The sequence below is a fragment of the Triticum aestivum genome, chromosome 5B, assembly GCF_018294505.1.
Source record: "Triticum aestivum cultivar Chinese Spring chromosome 5B, IWGSC CS RefSeq v2.1, whole genome shotgun sequence".
Classification (NCBI taxonomy): domain Eukaryota; kingdom Viridiplantae; phylum Streptophyta; class Magnoliopsida; order Poales; family Poaceae; genus Triticum; species Triticum aestivum.
This window is the reverse complement of record NC_057807.1, coordinates 197486807-197492845: the sequence shown is the minus strand read 5'-3', so window position 1 is coordinate 197492845 and position 6039 is coordinate 197486807.

Here is a 6039-nt window from a genome sequence, read left to right as displayed (position 1 = left end):
AGGAAGAGGGGGGGATTTCGTGGCCCTTGGGGAGGGGTCCGAAACCAACCTTATCTCTTGTTTCCCCACACATACGGACTCTAAAAATAGCCTATGCTTTTGTATTTCGAAATTACATGGGCCTAGCCCAATAATAAAGTGACACAGCACCTAGAATATCCTTTGAAGTGGCATCTTGTATATTTCGTCCAAGACTTCATGCACTCATTATGGTGGCTTCAAAGTCCTGAAATCATCACTTGCAACTCCGTTCGTGTTTCCCTTGCGCATGGCATCATCTCCATGCTTGTTCTTGCTCCAATGTTCATCCTTCTCCAAGCTAGGCCCTTCATTTTGTAAGTAAAATAAATGTATCCAATTTAGGCAGCATCATATTCTCATGAACATTAGAATCATTACCAAGAAACGAAAGTACCTGGTAATTCAATTGGCGTGCGTGAGCTCTAGTAATTAGTCCAGTATGTATAGTAGCAGGGATAGTGGGTGTAACAATGGTATTGATGTCCTCATCATCGTCCCCTTCTTGAAATGAAGTCGTCCTCGACGGCAGCTCATCTTCCTCACCAAAATAAGGCTTCAAATCTGCAATGTTAAAAGTGGGACTAACCCCAAAATCTGCAGGCAGCTCAAGTTTATATGCATTATCATTTATTTTCTCCAACACCTTAAAAGGACCATCAACACGTGGCATTAACTTTGATTTGTGCAAATTAGCAAATCTATCCTTACGCAAACGTAACCAAACAAGATCTCTAGGTGCAAACACAACATGTTTTCTACCCTTATCTCCAGCAAGTTTATATTTAGCATTCATACGCTTAATGTTTTCCTTAGTTAACTCATGCATTTTAAGATCAATTCATCACGTTGTTTAGCATGAAAATTAACCTTCTCCAAAGATGGAAGAGGCAACAAATCAATAGGTGCATGAGGTATGAAACCATACACAATTTCAGAAGGGCACATCTTAGTAGTAGAACGCAATGAACGATTATAAGCAAATTCAGTATGAGGCAAGCATTCCTCCCACATTTTCTTATTATTCTTCAAAACAGCCCTAAGCACAATAGACAATGTTCTATTGACTACTTCAGTTTGTCCATCAGTTTGGGGGTGACAAGTGATACGTCTCCAACGTATCTATAATTTTTGATTGCTCCATGCTATTATATTACCCCTTTTGGATGTTTATAGGATTTATTTTACACATTTATATCATTTTTGGGACTAACCTACTAACCGGAGGCCCAGCCCGTATTGCTGTTTTTTTTGCCTATTTCAGTATTTCGAAGAAAAGGAATATCAAACGGAGTCCAAACGGAATGAAACCTTCGGGAGCGTGATTTTTGGAAGGAATGTGATCCAGAGGACTTGGAGTGCAAGTCAAGAAGTAGCCGAGGCGACCACAAGAGGGTAGGGCGCGCCCTCCTGTCTCATGGGCCCCTCTGGCGGCCACTGACGTACTTCTTCCTCCTATATAAGCCTACGTACCCCGAAAACATCCAGGGAGCCAACGAAACACAATTTCAACCACTGTAACCTTCTGTATCCGTGAGATCCCATCTTGGAGCCTTCGCCGGCGCTCTGCCGGAGGGGGAATCGACCATGGAGGGCTTCTACATCAACACCATAGCCCCTCCGATGAGTTGTGAGTAGTTTACCATAGACCTACGGGTCCATATTTATTAGCTAGATGGCTTCTTCTCTCTTTTTGCATCTCAATACAATGTTCTCCCCCTCTCTTGTGGAGATCTATTCGATGTAAACTCTTTTTGCGGTGTGTATGTCGAGATCCGATGAATTGTGGGTTTATGATCAAGTTTATCTATGAGAAATATTTGAATCTCCTCTGAATTCTTTTATCTATGATTGAGTTATCTTTGCAAGTCTCTTCGAATTATCAATTTGGTTTGGCCTACTAGATTGATCTTTCTTGCCATGGGAGAAGTGTTTAGCTTTGGGTTCAATCTTGCGGTGTCCTTACCTAGTGACAGAAAGGGTTGCAAGGCACATATTGTATTGTTGCCATCGAGGATAAAAAGATGGGGTTTATATCATATTGCGTGAGTTTATCCCTCTACATCATGTCATCTTGCTTAATGCGTTACTCTGTTCTTTATGAACTTAATACTCTAGATGCAGGCAGGAGTCGGTCGATGTGTGGAGTAATAGTAGTAGATGCAGGCAGGAGTCGGTCTACTTCTCACGGACGTGATGCCTATATACATGATAATGCCTAGATAATCTCATAATTATTCGCTTTTCTATCAATTGCTCGACAGTAATTTGTTCACCCACCGTAATACTTATGCTATCTTGAGAGAAGCCTCTAGTGAAACCTATGGCCCCGGGTCTATCTCTTATCATATTTGCTTCCAATCTACTTTTATGCATCTTTACTCTTTGCATCTATATTATAAAATACCAAAAATATATTTATCTTATCATACTATCTCTATCAGGTTTACTTTCACAAGTGGCCGTGAAGGGATTGACAACCCCTTTATTGCGTTGGTTGTGAGTTCTTTGTTTGTTTGTGTAGGTGCGTGGGACTTTTGAGGAGCCTCCTACTGGATTGATACCTTGGTTCTCAAAAACTGAGGGAAATACTTATGCTAATATTGCTGCATCACACTTTCCTATTCAAGGAAAACCAGCGCAAGCTCAAGACGTAGCAAGAATGATTTCTGGCACCGTTGCCGGGGAGGTCTTCGCTCAAGTCAAGACATACCAAGTATCCATCACAAACTCATATCCCTCGCATTTACATTGTTTGCCATTTGCCTCTCGTTTTCCTCTCCCCCACTTCACCCTTGCCGTTTTATTTGCCCTCTCTTTCCCAATCTCCTCTTCTCTTTTTCGTTTGCCTTTTTCTGTTTGCTTGTGTGTTGGATTACTTGTTGCCATGGCGCAAGATAATACCAAATTGTGTGACCTCTCTAATACCAATAATAATGATTTCCTTAGTACTCCGATTGCTCCTCTTAATGATGTTGAGTCTTGTGAAATCAATACTGCTTTGCTGAATCTTGTTATGAAAGATCAGTTCGCCGGCCTTCCTAGTGAAGATGCCGCTACTCATCTAAACAACTTTGTTGATTTGTGTGATATGCAAAAGAAGAAAGATACGGATAATGATATTGTTAAATTGAAGTTATTTCCGTTTTCACTTAGAGATCGTGCTAAAGTTTGGTTTTTGTCTTTGCCTAAAAATAGTATTGATTCTTGGAACAAGTGCAAAGATGCTTTTATCTCTAAGTATTTTCCTCCCGCTAAGATTATCTGTAACGCCCCGGATTCGATGCGCCAGGTGTCATCCAGTTGTTCGCCTTTGTTGCCATGTCATTGCTTGCATGTTGCATTTTGCCATGTCATCATCTGCATGTTTTTCAAAACTTGCATCCGTTCGGGTTCCCCCGGTTCTCTCTGTTGTCCGTTCTGAGCCCAACCACACTCACATGCACCCGTCGCCCCTCTCTGTCCTTGTTTCGTGAGCGGGAGAAAAATGTTCTCGGAATGGGATGAAACTTGGCGTGCGGTGTTGTTTTAGAGTAGGTAGATCGCCTGTCAATTTTCGTCGCATTCGGAGTCCGTTTGACGCCCCAACGGTTAACCGCGTAGCCCAAAACCCCTCTCTCTTTGCAGCCCAGCCCCTCTTCACCACAGCCCATGAGCCCATCCAAACCCCCTCCATGCTCTCGTTCGTTCGATCACGATCGTGTGGGCGAAAACCGCACCCCATTTGGAGTCTCCTAGCTCCCTCTACCTATAAAAACGCCCCTCCCCCTCCAGTTTCGGGTCTAACCCTAGCATCCTCTTCCTCCGCGCTGCCGGACGTGTCCGTCCGCACCGGACAAAGTCTCCACAGCCGCCCACGCCCAATACCCGCCTGCCACGTGTCGCGCCGCCGTCTCCCGAGCGCCTCGCCGCGCCGCGGCCCGCCCGGCCCGCAGTCGGCCCGCCCCGGGCCGCAGCTGGGCCCGCGCGCGCCACCGCCCGCGCCCCGTGCGCAGCTCCGCCGCCCTCCACGCTGGTGGCCTCGCCCCGCCGCCGCCTCCGGCGACCTCGCCTCGCCTGCCCCGCCGTCCTTCGCTCCGCCACCGTCCGCCGGAGCGGCGCGCCTCCCGCCGCCTCTGCCGCGCCCCGCGTCAGGGCCCCGCCGCCACCCGTGCCGCCCGACCAGAGCGCCGCCGCCCGCCTCACCGTCTCCCTCTCCGGCGTGCCGCCATCGCCGCCTCCGTCCTCACCAGCCCTCGCCTCCCACCGGGTCCGCTGCCCGCGACCTCCCCGGAGTCGTCCCTGACCTCCTCCGACCCTCGTCGGCCTCCTTCGCGTCCTCCTCGCCTAAGAGCCCGCCGGAGCTCTCGCCGGCGCCGGATCCGGGGAGTGGGATGAGATCCACCACTCCCCCGATCCAAACGCCTCCCTGCGCCCGGATCCCTCCGTCCCGGAACATCGTCGTCCAGTTTTTTGCGGGGTAAAAATCTGCTAAGTCCCGGTTTTCTAACATTCTGATGCACTGTTTTCCATGCCATAACTTCTTGTGTGCTTCTCCGTTTTGTGCGTGTAATATATCAAAATGTTCACCATGAGATGCTCTTCATTTTCTTACATCGTGCCATGATTGTTTGTGTTCATATTGACGCCAAAATCGTTGTTGCAAGAGTGCTATATTATGTTAACTGCTGTCTGTTATCAGAACTTGGTGATTAGTCTTTTTCATTGCATTTTGTGTGTGCATCCTATGAGCTTGATGTCTACATGAGTTTTGAGCTACATAATGCCATCTTCACAGTGGTGAAATCCACATATTTTTGTGAGTCTTGTAGTGAGTGCATCGAGCTCGTGAAGTAGGGTACTTGCTGTTACTGTTTTGCTAGGCTGAAACTGTTATATCATGATGCTATGTAAACCTGCTGCTACAAGTCATTCTATGCATAATATGGAGATGTTCACTAAAGATGTTTTGTTAAAAATGCCATGCTCTATCCATCCATGCCCCTGGTTGCATTTATAGCCTGATGTAGCTTGTTGTAATCTTGCTCTCAACTTGCTAAATAATGTTGCTGTCAGCCTGTTAACATTAAGTTCAGTTTTTCCATGTGCTTTGCCAGTGATACACACGCCCTATGAACTTGTTATTGCCATTCTTAGCTTCATAAATATGCCATCTTACTGTTGGTCACCTTGTCTTCCATGTATTGCTCTGTGGTTAGTTGTACAAGCTCACCAACATGCCTAATTATCGTTTGTTCCTGCCATGTATGAATCTGTCATATCACTTGCCATGTTTGCATGGATGCTACCATCTTTTCTGTTGATATTTGGAATAAGTTCAGTAAGGGAGTTTTGTTCTTTGTCTTTAGTACTAGCCTGCCATCCCTTTGTTTTCCATGTTAAGTTTCTGTAGCATGTTATTTGGTAGCTCTAAACATTGCAACCTGATGTTATTTGTGCTATGTCTGCGAAACTGTTATTATTTGCAATTTTGCCATGTCCTTTTGAGCATGTTATAGTGATTTCTGGAGATAGATCAGTGTTCATGTTTTGTCATGCTTTACCTGTACTTCATGTCCATGCCTTTTGTTCTTACGTTGAGATGTTGTAGCATATTGTTTTGATGCTTGCCAGAGGCCTAGTTGCTGTTTTGGACAGCTTGTCTTTTAAACTTGTTTCACGTGTATGTGTTGAACCGTTGCTCCGTTTTGAGTGTGCTCTATTTGAAACTTGCTTGATTTTGCATGAAGTTTCATATTATCATGTTGCATCCATGTTTTGAGAGTGTTTGCTTGATGTTTGTATGCATTTTGCATCAATGCCATGTTTAACTTGTTTTGCTCATATCTTCTAGGCCGTAGCTTCGAATTAAATGAACTTTATATGTAACTTGACTAGAATCTCGTGTAGATCGTCTTGGTGCATCTTAACTTGCTGTTTAACAACTTAAACTTAAGGTTTATTCAGTTCTGAACAAATTTCTAAATTTGCATATGAGGACTTACCGGAATTGTTATACGTTGTTTCCGGCCTCATTTAACC